This window comes from Miscanthus floridulus, chromosome 9 (assembly GCF_019320115.1).
Source record: "Miscanthus floridulus cultivar M001 chromosome 9, ASM1932011v1, whole genome shotgun sequence".
Lineage (NCBI taxonomy): Eukaryota > Viridiplantae > Streptophyta > Magnoliopsida > Poales > Poaceae > Miscanthus > Miscanthus floridulus.
The window spans coordinates 64,046,187-64,063,364 of record NC_089588.1 but is presented as its reverse complement, the minus strand read 5'-3'; the positions used below and the strand labels follow the sequence as shown (position 1 = coordinate 64,063,364).

At 42.2% G+C, this 17,178-nt stretch overlaps 1 non-coding gene across 1 annotated transcript; it reads left to right on the top strand.

Moving 5' to 3' along the window:
* Window positions 1-6,844: 6,844 nt before the first annotated feature.
* On the top strand, window positions 6,845-6,953 carry LOC136484468 (small nucleolar RNA R71). The gene has a single exon (XR_010765987.1). It is a non-coding gene; the product is annotated as a small nucleolar RNA R71 (small nucleolar RNA).
* The last annotated feature ends 10,225 nt before the right edge of the window (window positions 6,954-17,178 follow it).

Sequence of the window (17,178 nt, the reverse complement as noted above, 5' to 3'; positions counted from 1 at the left end):
GCCTACTTCAATCTCTGACCTCTCGAATCAGCCCTACAAAATCCCAAGAAACTATGGTTCATACTCAAGAAACGATAGCTCGAGGAGATGGAACAAGAGATAAAGAGGAGTGGAGGAGGCGTGCACCATAGATGAGAGGCCCAAGGAGCTGCAGTTCTGGCCGAGGAGACGCGTCGCCGGGAGGTCTGCCACCGGCCGCCGGGCACCAGAATCATGCGTGTCTTCTCTCCTGGTTCCCCTTCTGCTGGGTGCGTGTGTGCGTGAGTTGGGCTGGGTGTAGGGCTAGACAAAATACTCGCGGCTCGCCAACTCGCTCGACTCGTGGTCGGCTCAGCTCAGCTCAACTCGGCTCATTTTAACTTTTTTCACGAGTTGGGCTAGAAGTCTAGCTCGCTATTTTAATGAGCCAGCTCACGAGCTGCTCATGAGCTGAAACGAGCTGAGGCCTATCAGCCCACGACCATGAATCCAGAAGACGATGATGCTGATCTAGAAGTATACACTTATTCTATTGGTATGTAATCCTTATTGTTCAGTTGTTTCATATGAATTTTAATTTTATAATTGTTGTGGTACTTAAATGTTGATTTTATGGATTGTTTTCCAGGGAGAAGATGAGATGCTGACATTGAATCTATGGACTTTTCTAAGTTTGTGGTGGCAATCAGCTAGTTAGTATGCTCGAACTGCATGATATAGATGGACCAGCTATGTTGCATGGTTGATACTTTTGATGAACCTGATATGTATTAATTATGTATGGTTATATAATGGTAGACGTCACCTTCTGTAATTAATATAGTATAAACATTATAAATATGTGTGTCCTATTTTTTTGTACTAGCTCGCGAGCTAAACGAGCCAGCTTGAGCTCGATAACGAGCCAAGCCGAGCTGCCCCTCTAGCTCATAATATTAATGAGCCGCGCCACTCGTTAGCCTAATGAGCCAGCTTGAGCTAGAATGAGCCAAGCCGAGCTGACTCGATATCTAACCCTAGCTGGGTGCGTGTGTTGGAGTTGGGTGCGTGAGTTGACTGGGTGTTCAAAACTCTTGTTTTATTCCCATTACTTTAACGGAGAGTTAACAGAAGTGGTAGAAATAGGTAACAGAGTGATCTTTCGATGTTATTTTTCCATAGCTCGATCTTTTGATGCTACTTTTCTAAACTTTGGATCTTTTAATGGTACCAATCCGATTTTCCCTATTTCACGGTGGTGCCTCTCCCGAAAACAACGAGTACAGTAAAGATGTCAGGTCATTCCTTACCTATCGCTGTCGGGTACAACAAAGTTTGAAATCACAAGTTCATCAATACAGTTCACTACGGAGGTGTTTCCAGGGGCTAAAGTTCACGATGTCACATGGGGTGTCACGTCAAGTGTTTAGATAGTAATAATAAAACAAATTATAGAAGTCATCGGTAATCCGTGAGATGAATTTATTAAGCCTAATTAATCCATCATTAGCGCATGTTTACTGTAGCACCACATTGTCAAATCATTAGACTAATTAGGCTTAAAAAATTATCTCGCAAATTGGTCTCAATCTGTGCATTTAGTTTCGTAATTAGTCTATATTTAATACTTTCAAACATCTAATGTGACAGGTACTAAAGTTTAGGAGGGAAAAACAAACACAATCTATATTAGCTCATCACCAATCCACCAACCACCACAAATATATAATTAAATAAATAACAAGCTCATGAGTTTTTTTCTAAGGACAAAGGACTCAACATACTCTCTCCGTCCATAAAAGAATGCAACTACGTGTTACGTGCTGTCAGAAGAGTTCATGTTTGACCAAATTTTTAATGAATACTATTCACATTTACGACTACAAAATAATTTATTACAAAAATTCATTTCATAATTAATCTAATTATATTTATTTAATATCATAAATATTAATATTTTTTATCTATAATTGATCAACTTTAAGATACAAAACTATGACACTGTGCTAGAATTACATTCCTTCCTAGACGGAGGGAGTATATTAGTAGAGTGTAAAAACCAGAGTGTAAAGATTTAGAATAACATATCTCAAAAGGTAAACATATAGCCTGCAAGCTACAGAATGTTGATATTTCTTAACGACTATTGGAGGATTTCGCAAGCGCATAAAACTATCACGTAACACTTTGCTCGGTGAGTATCGAGTGTCAAATTTATATTATTTTCCCACAGGAAGACGGAAGGCTAGAATTTATATTTAGCTAAGAATTGCTAAAGTAAAGCCTAAGTTAATCCTAGGTAGGTGAACGGTAGTGAAGGGTGAATGTAAACTACCTAAACTAACTACTAATAACAAGCTAACCTAGAGATAGCTAGGTGGGAGAGCGAGTGATTTATCTTTCTAGTAACCGAGGTAAACAAATATTTAGGAGAAATGAGCTAGTACTTTGGGGCACAACCCACCAACTATCTAGGAGAGTTAAATAGACAAGTTCTGCCATGAGCCCTATGATTTAATAACTAGACCTATCATGGTAGAATACAGAGCATGGACAAGGCTGTCACCACTTGCCACCTACCACAATCTATCCGGAGGCCTAGCCGTATCCACAGGTAATCTATAGCCTAAGCACCACACTTAATCTATAGGCGTACAACTTTGATCTGAGCTCCGATGAAATGAGATCAAAGCACACTAACCAAATGGCAGAACCTGGTACTAACAAATAGCTACTAATTATAAGATATCCATTGCTACTAATGCCAAACAATAAGCACATAAGCTCACTAATGATGAACACTAATGACTAAGTACTTAAAGTAAAGCAAGCGATACTAGAATAAAGTACTTAAATTAAATACTAAATAAAGTAAATGTTGAAATGAAAGAATTATAAAGGAGCTATACCAGATCCAGAAGACTCTTCTAGACTCCAAGAGAAGCTCCGTTCTTGCTCTACTCCACTACTAGACTACTACTCTATAGCTAATGCTAAGCTAGAAAGCTCAGAGAAGCTTGGAGAGCTTGAAAATAAATGGGGCATCTTTCCCTGAGCTCCACACCCTCTATTTATAGTGTAGAGTGAGGGGGTACTTGTAGGTAGCTAGGAGGTCAGTGGAGGACCTAGGGCGCCAAGCGGCGCTAGGGGGGCACTGGTCGGCCCTTGGATACACCGTCTTTGCATCCAAGGGTGTTGGTTACTCCTCCAAGTCGATTGTGAATACAACACGTGCGGAGATTTGGACAGGAGGTTAGTTCTAAGGTCGGTTGGAGGCTTCCATGTGTATGATAGTGGGCTGGTGGATCCATGGCCTCTTCATCGTGACCATCGGTTGAAACCGACTTAGATCAACACATGGAAGAGCTTGTGGAGCAGCTCCCACAGATCGGTGACATTGCAAGTGCCAAGGTGGCACTTGGGGGGCCAGGCGGTGCCCAAGTGGGGCTAGGTGGCGGGCCCAAGTGGCCCTGCTACGTCCACTTGCTTCATGTGTCCATGTTTATCATCATTTTGGCCTATTTTTGCCATATTTTCAGCATACAAATAATTCTACAAGCACAAGTAGAACTAGGTGAAATTTAAACAAAATTCTACATATGTGATGATGATTTACCTCACTTTGCCATGCTTTTGGGTGGAATACTGATGGTCAAAACGGGTGTTAGTGACCGTCAACAAGCTCCCCCAAGCTACACCTTTGCCGTCCTCAGCAAAGATGTAGGTTTAGCAGGGAATAGGTGTTGGATCAGGAGTTGCTACTATGTAATGCCCTGCAAAGACTTGTATACAAACAAATACTATCTCTTGAGTTGAACATGTTAGTACCTAGAAATTTCACCATTAGTCTCAGCAATGTGGGACTTATAGCTTTCACCTTGACACAAGCAATTGCAAGAATGTGTAGCGAGATAGCTTTCACCTTGACACAAGCAATTGCAAGAATGTGTAGCGAGATAGATACTTTTTGCCTACTTTGGTTTAGCTCAAATTTCCTAGAGGTTTTCAATTAATTTTGAAGAGAAAACTTGCCTAAGTTTCTCAGATGGTACACTCAAGTCACTCAATGGTGTTTGAAATCCTCACCAAGGCCATGAATTTTAGCCTTAATTTCTATCCTAAAGCTTATGTGGAGCTCAAGGTAGGGTGGTAAAATCATAGCTTACTTGAATTGAATATATTGCTAAGTCAAACACTTGGATCACAAGGAGCAAGCAAATCATATAAATTGATCAAGATGTGCATGTATGTGATATATTTGGTGGAAGTGGTACTCCTTTGAGAAGTTCCCTTCTCTAGCTTCTTTTTGAGAGAGGACATGGCTACTTTTCTTTTTTCTCTCTCTCTCTCTTTGAACACTAGAGCTTTTGCTCTTTTATTCTCTCTCTTATTTTTTTCTATAGCCCATGCCTCTCTTTTTTATGTAAGATAGCTAGAGAGGTAACTTTAATTCTCATTGAGCAATAATGAATGGAAAGCATATGTGGTTGCGTATCCCTAGTGTAGGAATAGCATAAATATGTGGGTGTACATGATCTTGATCAAAAAGCGTGAAAAGTTTCTCTACTCAGATCAACAAGGCTTGAAAAAGCTCAAAACAAACAAGTAGCTTTTATGGTGGCTTTATCATGTATGAATGAATATTTATTTGGCTCTGGTAGAAATTTATCACCATTGAGGAACTTCTAGCAAGAAAGTTTTAGCATTTTGTAAAACAAAACTCCAGGTTGTTTTTATCATTCCTCAGATAAAGATTACTCTAATCATGGCTATAACATATCTCACAAAAGCCTATTCTTGGTTCTAGCATTTGCAACCCACGAAAGCATTCAACTTAAGATGAAATCTAAGTTTATCATGTTCAAAACTTAAGAAGTATAAGGTTGTATAATAAGCTTTTGCAAAGTATCACAGAGCAACTATTCATCATCTCCAAATAATTTATCATCATTTTATTCGAGCAGAGTTTCTCTCGAGATAAATTTAAGGCACTCCTCTCTACATTCTATGATCATAAATGTTGAAAATTAAAGCAAACATGAATATAAAGAGAGGGTTTAAGATCTTCATACCTAAGCGGGGAGAGATATCTCCCCCAAGCATGCCTTTTGCATATGTTGGAATGTCTTTTGACCGCTCTTTTGATTCTTTTCTTTATTGACTAACTAATACTACTAAAATGCATAAATGACTAAATAACTAAACCTATTACTACTAGATAACTTATTCAGTAGGAATGCTACTGAATTTTGTTCATTATTATTATTAAATATTTTTTATATGTTGTTTTAAATACAAATCTATCTTATCATGCATTAGCTACTGCAGAACTTTATTTATTAACATAGAGTAGCTTAAATGCAACTAACCTATCATGCAATGCAAATTTATTGGAAATCTAAATGAGATGCAACTAATAAAATGCGGTAGATAAATGCAAGGGATAGAAAACTTACCTTTTTGATGGGCTCAAGGTCATTCGTCCTTGGGCGGAGGTGTTTCCTCTTGTTCCACCTCGGAGGCCTTGTCAGGATCAGGTGATGACAAATTTGAGGATGGATCTTTCTTTACACCATCCCCTTCTATTCTTCTTCTTCTTGACAGGTTTCTTCGGTTCTTCAATCGGCTTTGGTTTCTTAATCTTGATTCTCTTTGGATGTTTTTTCTTTTCCCGTTTCTCATCAAAGAGGGGTTGTCCATAGGCAAAAGCAAATATTTCTTTTCTTCCAACAAAGTGGAATTGTATTTGCCTAGAAGCCACATATATGCAAGCATTTGCAGTCTTAAGGAAAGGACAACCAAGGATTAAAGGTGTATCCTCGGTGTTGCCCATGTCTAAGATCATAAAATCTGTAGGAATATAGGCACTCCTGACTTTAACTACTAAATCAGTGGCTACTCTCGAGAGAGAACAAGTGGATTGGTTGGCTAATTATAAGTAAACTGAGGTTGAAGCTAGGAGAGTATAAAACAATCTATCATAAGTTTTATTAGACATGATGTTAATACTAGACCCTAGATCACAAATGGCAATATGAAAAGTGTGGGGGCCTATGGAGCAAGTAATGACGAGGTTCCAAGGATCACCTTTCTTAATAGGAAATCCCTAACCATTTTTAGAAAAAGTCATACCTTGCCGTAACAAGGCTCCATGGTTCCTTCAGGTTTGCTAGGAATTCTATCTTTTTTATAGGATGGGATGGCAGCAACAATTTGATCTATTTAGGTTTCTAGCATCCTATTGAAACTAAGTTGATTCTTTAAGACAGGAGAAAACCCATCCAATTTAGCATTTATATTTTCCAACATCTTGTCATGAGCATTTAACTTTTTATTAATGCTATCAGTCATTCTACTTTGCCTATAAACAAGATCTTTCAAGAAAGCATAACTATTATTACCTTGATTATTCATATGAGGAGAAAAGTAATAATTGTTACCTCCCTGGTTGTTGGAGCGTTGATTCTAGCCTTGATGTTGTTGTGGACAGAACCCATTGTTGGTGTTGACGAAGTTGAGGTCCTCTTGGGTTTCGGGACAGGAATTGCTCGAATATCCAACATCTCCACAGACTTCATAGGTCATGTGAGAATCCATGGCTTTGAGTGTCTCTTAGGCAATAACCTTCTCATAATGTTCTACTCGCTTTGCGAGTAGATCCATCTTAGCTGCAAGCATGTCAATTTCTTTAATTGAATGCACACCTTATTTACGGGGTTGGAGTCTATCATCGCTCCATCCTTGGTTGGAAACCATCTTCTCGATCAGCGTCTTTGCATCTACAACACTTAGCAAAAAGAATGCTCCACTAGCAGCAACATCTAAATGGCTCCTATCTAACGGCACTAACCCATGGTAGAAGTTCTAGATCAAAAGTCAGTCTTGCATGCCATGGTGCGGGCATGCAGAGACATACTTTTGCATTTGTTCCCAAGCTTCGAAAATTGACTCATCTGCTAGTTGTTGAAAACTAGAGATTTTATTACGCAGAGCATTAGTCTTCTCCATGGGGAAAACTTGACTAGAAAACCGTTGGAACACTTGTCTCAGGTATCTACAGTGTTACGGTTAGAGTAAAGCCATTTCTTAGCCTTTTCTAACAAAAGAGAAGGGGAAAAGGCTAAGACATATAGCCTCTTGGCTCACTCCCTTAATGGTGAAGGTGCTACAAATTTCCAAAAAATGTTGGAGGTGAGCATTTGCATCCTCGTGGGCTTTCCCACAAAATGGACTAGCTTGAACCATCGTAATTAATGCTAGCTTAAGCTCAAAGTTAGTATCCCCATTGATAACATTGGGTTCGGTGGCTACATTAGCAGCCGAGGGTGCAGAAAAATCATGAATTGACTTGTTGCCCATGGTCATTGTTGATAGAGGACCCACCGGATACCCCATAAAGAAGGGAGAAGATCTAGTCTAACTAGGATTTCTTTCCCTGTAAACTTAGTAGTAGTATTATTCTATAATTCTACTAGGAACCTCATTGTAAATTGACTAGGACTCTGGCCTCCTGACTATATAAAGGAGGGCGGAGTTCCTAGAGAAGAGAACAACACAACACTTCACAATTAATCCAACGCAAAGGCTAATGCCGACTGGACGTAGGGCTATTACTCGATCACAATCGAGGGTCCGAACCAGGATAAATCGACTATCTCTTGCGTTTACCGTCGAGTTCTGCATACGCTGAAGCTCGAACATACTGCCCCGGGTACCCCCATGGTAGGCTGTCGATGGTGAAACACACCGATAGCTAGCACGCCAGGTAGGGGCTTTCGGCGAATTTGCATCCGAGAGCTCGACGGACCTCAACAACATGATCTTCTTGATGGGATCAACCTTCATCTTTGGTTCATGGATCTGTGAGGCGGATGACAACGGCAAGCTTCAAGGCTATCTCCTTGAAGATTCGGATCACCAAGAAAACCTTTCTATTTTGGCGACTATGACAGATCAAATCGTTAGAAGATTCGCGCAGCTCGTGATATCTGATCCAACTCAGATTTCGTGGATTTCCGCATCCGACTCAAACTCAGGCTCCGCATCCGAGATGGAATCTCTACCGAGTTCTTTTGAGAAACCGAGTTCTTTTCTAACAGGGCTCCGGTACGTGGCCTCGGCCTATCAAGAATACAACTCAGAATACACTCAGAGTCTTTCCAAGAAGTCGGGTCCTTTTTTGTTTGGACTCCACAACATGGCAAAATCTTATCAGGCATGGCCCGAAAGATCCCTCGATCCAGTGCTTAGAATGCCACTAAAAGGAGCTCAAGAAGGTCTCGTACTGACTATAACATCTCAAGACTGCATCATCCACTGGTCAGGTTCTGTTCCTAAAGACAGCGGTACCCAACTAGTCGGCACGACGACGACGACAATTCTACCCTACCAAGAAGGAGACTCAATCTACGACCTTGAAGCCTCTACTAAAGTCATCAACAACTCCGACAGTGTGGAAACCAACACCAATAACAGAACAATTCACACACGAGAAGTATTCATGGTTCGCCGTCCTCGATCACCTCTAGCCCCCCTAGAAGCACCCGACATCAGGTCATTGGACGAATCTAAGTCCAACATATCACCCTTTAACCAGGGGCATGATGGTGAGACCGAGAGTCAGAGGCAAGCCAGAGAAAGAAGAAACAAATTGAAACAAGGACGCCAACGCCGTGCTAGGCAGCGCAAGGAGGCTTGGATCAAATATGAGTCAGATCTGGCTGAGTACAATAGGAAAAAATTAGAACAAGAAGTCGAAGAAAAACATGCGACGAATACACCCTACAATAAGATCCGAGAAGCACTAGAAGAACTCGGAGCGACATCACTTCCAAGTGAAAAATAGGAACAGCTCCAAGACCTCCTCCAATCAGTAGCCCTAAGGACGCATGACAGAAGGGCCTACTCAAGACTACCCGCCAGGTCAACATCTCATAGGAAGGAAGATCAAATTCAGAAGAAGTTCGCTTTCAAGAGACTTGGGCCAAGTGGAAGTCACAATAGAGAAAGTAGAAGGGACCACAGTCAAAATTACCGAATCGAACAACCAAGGAAGATCAGAAGCGAAATACCTATTTAGACATCCCCATAGAACTACTCTCACCAAAACAACAGTTGGCAGGAAGGAGGTGCCGATTCAGAATACAAAGAAGCCAGAACGCACGATAGATTCCCCTGTTTTGCAAATAAACTTGCTTCAATACGACTGCCTCACAAGTTCAAGCCGTCCAACCACTCTAAATATGATGACAAGACCGAACCAAGGCAGTGCTCAGAATTTACTCGTAGTCGATTGAACTAGCTAGAGGAGACGACGATATCAAGACCTTATTTTTCCCCATGGCACTGGAAACCATGCCCCTCCAATGGTTCGACAAATTAAATCTAGGGTCAATCAGAGATTGGGAAGACTTGCAAAGAGTTTTCTATGGAAATTTCATGGGTATTATTACACACCCCATCACCCATGCAGAATTAAAAGGACTCAAGCAAAAAGGAGGCGAAACTCTCAGAAATTACTATCGATGATTTGGTGAACTACGTGCTCAAGTACATGACATCACCGAATAGGAAGTAATCGAAGCTTTCTCTCACGGAATTATGGCTAGGTGGCAATTTCAAGACTTCTACAAAGAAAACCCGAGAAGTAATGAAGAATTCAGACGCACAGTAGAAAAGATGATTACTGCAGAGGAGAAGACACGAGAAAGGTTCCCGGATAAAAACAACCAAGACAACTCGGACATGCGAAATCATCGAAACATCAGCCATCAGGAAAGAAAACATGGACCAGACAACACGGTGGCGATGGCTGACAAATCAAGAAAGTTTTACAAACCCAGAGGGTATGACGACATTGAAAACATGCGTTGCATTTTGCATCCTAAAGGAAATCACACCACTAGAAATTGCTACACATTCAACAAGCGATACACGAGAAAAGATAATAAGGTAAACCCTAAAGAAGACAATTAGAAAAAAGATGAAGACAACCACGAAGACAAGGGATTCCAAAAATCTAGGGGGACAGTAGCAGTGATCTTCGCTGGAGCCCCAGATTCCAGAAGCAAACATCAAGAAAAGCTAGCTCTACGAACCATCATGGCAGTAGAACCGGCTACTCCAAGATATCTCAATTGGTCACAGTATCCAATCCAATTTTCAAGAGAAGACCAATGGACTAGCGTAGGAAACGCAAGCCATTACCCACTAGTTCTAGATCCAACTATCGCTGGCATGACTGTCACTAAAGTACTAATCGATGGGGGAGCCGGACTCAACATCATCTTTTCAGAGACGCTAAGGAAGATGGGACTACAACTCGCCGGGATGATTACACCAACGAGCACCCCTTTTTATGGAATAGTACCTAGCAAGGCAGCTATGCCACTTGGACAAATCACTCTACCGGTTACTTTTAGTTCTCCCTCAAACTACCGAATAGACTTCATCAAGTTTGAAGTTGCAGACTTCGATTCATCATATCACGCAATCCTCGGGCGCCCAGTACTAGCAAAATTCATGGCAATACCGCATTACCCGTACCTATTGCTTAAGATGCCAGGGCCTAACAGTGTCCTTTCCCTTTGAAGTGATTTGAAGCGCGCTTTTGACTACGACGTTCAGGCAATTCAAATTGCAGCTAAGGCACAAGCCGCCGATGATAGAAAAGAAATAGCCACTATTGCCACAGAAATGAGCCTAGAAGAACTAGAGATACCGGCTAAAAAGCCCAGCATCCTCGCACCACCAAAAGAAGCCGATGTCAAGCAAATCGACCTAGGCACCGGTGATCCCTCCAAAATGGCAACCATCAGCGCCCACCTCTCGGCAAAATAGGAACTCGCGCTCACCAACTTTCTTCGGGACAACAAAGATATCTTCGCTTGGAAGCCGGCCGACATGCCAGGTGTCCCAAGAGAGTTGGCTGAGCACAGAATCGATGTCTATGAAGGCTCAAAGCCAGTGAAGCAACGGCTACGATGATTCTCACCCGACAAGAAGGCAGCAATTAAAAAGGAAATCACAAAGCTAATGGCAGCCGAATTCATCAGAGAAATCCTTCATCCAAATTGGCTAGCAAACCCAGTTCTAGTACAAAAAAGAATACGGACAAGTGACACATATGCGTCGACTACACAGATCTCAACAAACACTGCCCGAAAGATCCATTCAGGCTACCACGCATTGATCAGATAGTTGATTCGATAGCAGGATCTGCCCTATTATCCTTTCTTGATTGCTATTCAGGATATCACCAGATTGCATTAAAAGAACAAGACTAGAGCAAGACATCTTTCATCACTCCGTTTGGCGCCTACTGCTACAAGACCATGTCGTTTGGACTCAAGAATGTTGGTGCCACATACCAAAGAGCTATCCAAACGTGCCTTGGTGATCAGATTGGCAAAAACATAGAAGCATATGTGGATGACATAGTAGTAAAAACAAAGAACCCGGACACACTAATTGAAGACTTAAAGCAAACCTTCGAAAACCTAAAGAGGTGGAGGTGGAAATTGAACCTAAGCAAGTGTGTATTCGGAGTTCCTTCAGGACAACTACTAGGATTCTTGGTCAGTCATTGTGGAATCGAAGCCAGCGCTAAGCAAATTCGAGCCATAACAGAGATGGGCCCTCCTTGAAGTATCAAGGATGTGCAGAAACTAATAGGCTGCATGGCGGCCCTCAATCATTTCATATCAAGACTCAGCAAAAAAGGGTTACCTTTCTTTAAATTACTAAAGAAGACAGACAAGTTTGAGTGGACAGAAGAAGCCAACGAAGCTTTCAAAAGACTCAAGACGTACCTCACAACCTCACCCGTTCTCACACCTCCAAAGAAATATGAGGACATGATGTTGTACATTGTGGCAACTCCTACTGTGATTAGCACAGCGATAGCCGTAGAAAGAGAAGAAGAAGGGCGCGTATATAAAGTACAACAACCCGTATACTACATCAGTGAAGTACTGTCAGAATAAAAAATTCGGTACCCGCATGTGCAAAAACTACTCTACGCCCTCCTAATCACTTCACGCAAGCTTCGCCACTATTTTGAAAGCCACAAGATTACCGTGGTGACAGATTTCCCACTCGGAGACATCCTACACAATAAAGATGCAACAGGGCGCATATCTAAGTGGGCAGTTGAACTTGGTGCTCTCAATATCGATTTCACCCCACGAAAGGCAATCAAATCTCAAGCCCTAGCTGATTTTGTTGCCGAGTGGACAGAGATTCAACAACCTATGTCAAATACCATCCTCGACCATTGGAAGAAGTACTTTGATGGATCACTCAAGCTAGGCGGAGCCGGTGCAGGTGTTCTCTTCATTTCTCCAAACGGAAAGCAACTCAAGTATGTCCTTTAGATATTATGGCAAGCTATAAACAATGAAGCAGAATACGAAGCCCTCATCCTCGGACTCCGAGTGGCAATTACCCTTGGAATCAAGCGATTACTCGTATATGGTGATTCGGTGGTAGTCGTCAACCAAGTCAACAAAGATTGGGACTGCACCAAAGAAAACATGGGCGCCTACTGTGCTGAAATACAAAAACTCAAAAAACATTTTCAAGGACTAGAAATTCTACATGTCCTGTGCGACTCTAATATCGCGGTAGACGTCCTCACCAAGCTCGGGTCTGATAGGGCGAAAGTACCACCCGGTGTATTCATAGAAGAGTTATCAGCTCCCTCTATCAAACAACCCAGTGAGATAACCCCTGAACTCCCAGCTAAAGGCACCCAGATTTTGGTAATCACCACCTCATGGGCCCAGGTTTTTATCGATTACATCAAAGAGAATAAGTTGCCAGTAGATAAAGCAAAGGCCACCCGAGTTATTCGCAGAAGCAAGAACTACGTCTTAGTAGGGGACAAGTTGTACAGAAGAGCCGCATCATCAGGAGTACTCCTAAAATGTGTCTCATTCGAAAAAGGCAAAGAGATCTTAGAAGAAATACACTCAGGTTGCTGTGGAAATCATGCTGCTTCAAGAACACTAGTCGGCAAAGCATTCTGAGCCGGATTCTACTGGCCAACCGCTTTGAAAGATGTAGAAGAACTCATCAGAAAATGCAAAGGTTGTCAAATGTCCACAAGACAAGCTCATGTACCAGCTCACAATCTGATCTGCATCCCTCCTGCTTGGCCTTTCTCCTGCTGGGGGCTAGATCAAGTAGGACCTCTCAAGAAAGCAAAGGGCAGTTTTGAGTATATCTTTATAGCAATTGACAAGTTCACCAAGTGGATTGAATACAAACCACTCGCAAAATACAGCGTAGCCAAAGCAGTCGAGTTCATCCAAGACATTATGCATCGCTTCGGCATGCCAAATCGAATCATCATAGATTTGGGTTCTCCCTTTACAGCTACAGAATTCCAAAGTTGGGCATAGGATTGTGGTTTCGGCATAGATTATGCATCAGTCACACATCTAGAAGCCAACGGATAGGTAGAAAGGGCTAATGGACTTATACTAGGTGGATTAAAACCAAGATTATACAAAGAACTAGTGGACTATGGATCCAAATGGATCGAAGAATTACCCAAAGTATATGGGGGCTATGGACTCAAATAAGCAGAGCCACCGGATACTCATCTTTCTTCCTAGTTTATAGATCAGAAGTAGTACTACCTGCCGACTTAATCTTGACATCACCAAGGATAGAACAATACGACGAAGGAGAAGCAGAACACACTCGAAGATTAGAACTCAACAGTACATAAGAAGTCAGAGTAAATGCTACCCTTCAATCAGCTAGATACCTCCAAGGTTTAAGACGCCACTACAACAAGAATACCCAACCTCGATCACTCCAAATCGGAGATCTAGTACTAAGAAGAATACAAAAAACTGAGGGACGCCATAAACTACTTAGTCCATGGGAAGGTCCTTTTATTGTCAAAGAAGTCACCGGACCAGGCACGTACAAGTTGATAACTAAAGATGGAAAAGAAGTCAACAATACATGGCACATCAGCCAACTAAGGAGATTCTTTGCATGAAGACAACACAAGAAAGAACATAAATACAAGCCACAAGAGATCAATGTTCATGATCAATAAAGATAGCTTTCCTCGACAACATATGCCTTATTATGGCTTTCCCTCAGTTGTTTTCACTAAGCATGTAAACGTTCATTATCAATAAAGATGGTATTCCTCGACAACATATGTCTTATTACGAATCTTCCCGAGTTGTTTTCACTAAGCATACCGGCTGAGAACAAAAGAGCTAAAAAGATGCTTGAGCCCACCGATGAGGGTAGCTAGTAAGCTAACACCCGATCCAAAAAGCAAAATGGCTAAAATCACGCCTGAGCATACCGGCTGAGAGCAAAAGAGCTGAAAAGATGCTTGAGCCCGCCGATGAGGGTAGCTAATAAGCTAACACCCAATCCAAAAAGCAAAATGGCTGAAATCACGCCTGAGCATACCGGCTGAGAGCAAAAGAGCTAAAAAGATGCTTGAGCCCACCGATGAGGGTAGCTAATAAGCTAGCACCCGATCCAAAAAAGCAAAATGGCTGAAATCACGCCTGAGCATACCGGCTGAGAGCAAAAGAGCTAAAAAGATGCTTGAGCCCGCCAATGAGGGTAGCTAATAAGCTAACACCCGATCCAAAAAGCAAAATGGCTAAAATCACGCCTGAGCATACCGGCTGAGAGCAAAAGAGCTAAAAAGATGCTTGAGCCCACCGATGAGGGTAGCTAATAAGCTAACACCTAATCCAAAAAAGCAAAATGGCTGAAATTACGCCTGAGCATATCGACTAAGAGCAAAAGAGCTGAAAAGAAGCTTGAGCCCGCCGATGCGGATAGCTAATAAGCTAACACCTGAACCAATCCTAAGATGTTTCTACAACAAGAAGAAAGCCAGACAAGCACTCGACAAATCAAGAAAGTTTGTCAAGACAACGATCTACAAAAACCGAGTTGTTTACACGATGCATATGAAAGCCAGACAAGCACTCGACAAATCAAGAAAGTTTATCAAGACAACGATCTACAAAAATAGAGTTGTTTACACGGTGCATATGAAAACCAGACAAGCACTCGACAAATCAAGAAAGTTTGTCAAGACAGCGATCTACAAATACCGATTTGTTTACACAGCGCAGTCAAAAGCATGACAAACACTTGACTAAAATCAAAGACATCCAAGCAAAGAAGACATCAACAAAAAATAAAGGATCTTCATTCAAAAAGAAGTATAATATCCTTATTACAGAGGCTGGAGTACTAAAGTCAAAATACATCAAGCCTCGCCATCAGGAGAAGAAATATCAATATCAAGTTTATCTACAATCCTCCTAGCCAAATCTTCGACCTCAGGCTCCATCTTTTCAACAGCATCAAGATATTCTTAACTCTCAGCTTCCTCTGCAATCTTGGATAGGGCCATCTCTAGAGCAAGAACCCGGACCTGGGCAAGAACATTTCGGGTACATAGCTGGGCGCATCTCTTCATGAACTCCTAGAAATGGGTCGAAACTTGGGGAATAAACTGAGCCCAAGATTGACCATCATCCGATGGAGTTCGGAGAAGATCGGCTACTGACCGAAATGATTTCCACAAAGCATTCTAGTTCTTAGTAGCCATCGCCAACTTGCCATTCAAGACTTCAACAGTTTTTTAGACCTGCACAAGATCCTTATTAGCTCCGCGCCTAATCAACTTGGCAAGCGTGAGTTCTTCTTCAGCACGAGTAATTACCTCTTCAGCTTTGTTGTGACTATTGCGAACAAGTGTCTTCATTTCCTCAATACCCTCCGATAGTTTCTGCTTTTCAACTCGGAGAGCTAGAACAGGCACTAAAAACAAGTCAGTAGAAAGGAAAAATTGAATACAAGAGGAAACAAAAAGAACCCACAATACCATTGCACTCATTCTTCATGACCTCCACAGCTGCATCCCTCTGCTTTTCTGCCTCAACAACCTAGGCACGGAGAGCTTTTTCCTCCTTTTGGTGTGTTTGACGCTCGATCTCCATCTTGGCCCGACAGAGATCAAGCTCTGTTTTTAGGGCACTAACCTCAGAAGACAACTTTTTCTCGACTTCAGACGAGAAAAAGAAGCCGGTATGATCCCAAGAAGAAGACTGAGCAAAAAGAGAAAGAGAAAAACAAGACATAAGAATAGAAGAAAGACGAACATCCAAAGAAAGAACTTCAGAAAAGACTTACCTAGATTTTTTCACCAAACAAAGTCGCGAAGGTCCCCCAGGCAGCGGTCAGCTCTGACAACCGATGAGTGGCATCAAATTGTTGCACCACATCATCATCCAGACGCTAAACGCCACTAGGAAGAGGAGCAGAGGGAGAAGTCGACTGAGGCAAAGAAGACAAGACTAGGGCCATACCCTGGGAAGCACTGGCTACCTCCCTAGATGGCTCCACCGCCACGGCCATGGTCACCTTTGGGGCCAGCAAATCAGCAGCAGCGGGATCACCGGAGGACCCTGTCACCCTCATAGCCACCTCACCGACCGCACATTCTGAGTCCAGAGACTCAAAACGCAGGGGCGCACCAGAAGACTAACAAGAAGTCGACTGAGGGTTGAGGGAAGGCGAAGGCCTACAAGATGATAAAGAAAATCAACGATAAGAATATGAATCAGAGAAGGGGAAAATAGAAGCAGAGAAACATAACCAGGATTCACTCACTTAGCTATCTTCTTCTTCATAAAACCCCCAAGACCAACAGAAGACTTTAGAGGGGGAACTATAGAAGCAAAAATATCGCAGCCACCTTGCAACGGGAGTGGTGTGGTTGGAACCGGAGCTCCAGAAGAACTCGAGGTCGACGACCGCTTACTACAAGAGAACAAGGTCAAAGTCAGAACAAAAAGAAGTGTTCAATAGCAGAAAAATAGAAAAACAACTCACCGACGCGTAACAAGGGCCGCATCATCATCCTTCTCTTCCTCACTCTCAAGCATGGCAACCACAGCGCCATCTAAAAAAGAAGAAAAGTACTTGGTTAGAGGCAAAAGCAAACAACAAAAAGACAAAACATATTAATATGCTCACCTAGGAGCATGCTACCTATAACTTGAGTACCTGGGCGAGTACTCGATTGATGAGACTTCTTGGCGGCAGACAAACCGGAAGAAGAACAATCTACTCGCCCCCTTTTTCCGACACTGCGGGGAGCTCGAGGAACTGGACAAGGAACATACTCTACATATGTGTCAAGAATTGCGGAAGAAA